This window comes from Dendrobium catenatum, unplaced genomic scaffold (assembly GCF_001605985.2).
Source record: "Dendrobium catenatum unplaced genomic scaffold, ASM160598v2 original_scaffold_97287, whole genome shotgun sequence".
NCBI lineage: Eukaryota > Viridiplantae > Streptophyta > Magnoliopsida > Asparagales > Orchidaceae > Dendrobium > Dendrobium catenatum.
In genome coordinates this window covers 1-394 of record NW_021415726.1, presented here as the reverse complement: position 1 = coordinate 394, position 394 = coordinate 1, and the positions used below count along the sequence as shown (strand labels likewise).

General features: G+C 48.0%; 1 long non-coding RNA gene across 1 annotated transcript; it reads right to left on the bottom strand.

Moving 5' to 3' along the window:
- Positions 1 to 394, bottom strand: LOC114578623. The gene is made up of 3 exons (XR_003699615.1): positions 270 to 394; positions 133 to 186; positions 1 to 55 (listed from the first exon to the last, which is right to left on the bottom strand). It is a non-coding gene; the product is annotated as an uncharacterized LOC114578623 (long non-coding RNA).

Sequence of the window (394 nt, the reverse complement as noted above, 5' to 3'; positions counted from 1 at the left end):
TGGAGAATACCAGTTTCCTGCGCCTCCAGATCCGTCTTCCGTTGTGGCCCTCTTTCTGCGAATTAGGTAATCGGTGAGTTGAGAGGGCGAGGTTATGAAGAAATTTGAAGAATATAAGGTGGATATTGATACCTGGGATATGGCGGAGATGGACATTGGGCGAAAGCTGGATATCCATGGGGAAGCCTGCAAGAAATCATGGTGGAGGCGCAAGGTAAGATAAACTAGGCGTTAGGAGGGATAGAGAGAGTTGAGAGAGACAGGCTTACGGTTGAGGCGGGCGGAGGAGGAAGAAAGAGTGGAGATCGGCTGAAGGGTAGAGCTTGGAGTAAAGCCATGCTTTCTGCTTGATAAGCTTTTCTATGGATTGATTATGGCGATTGGCTCTTTAATT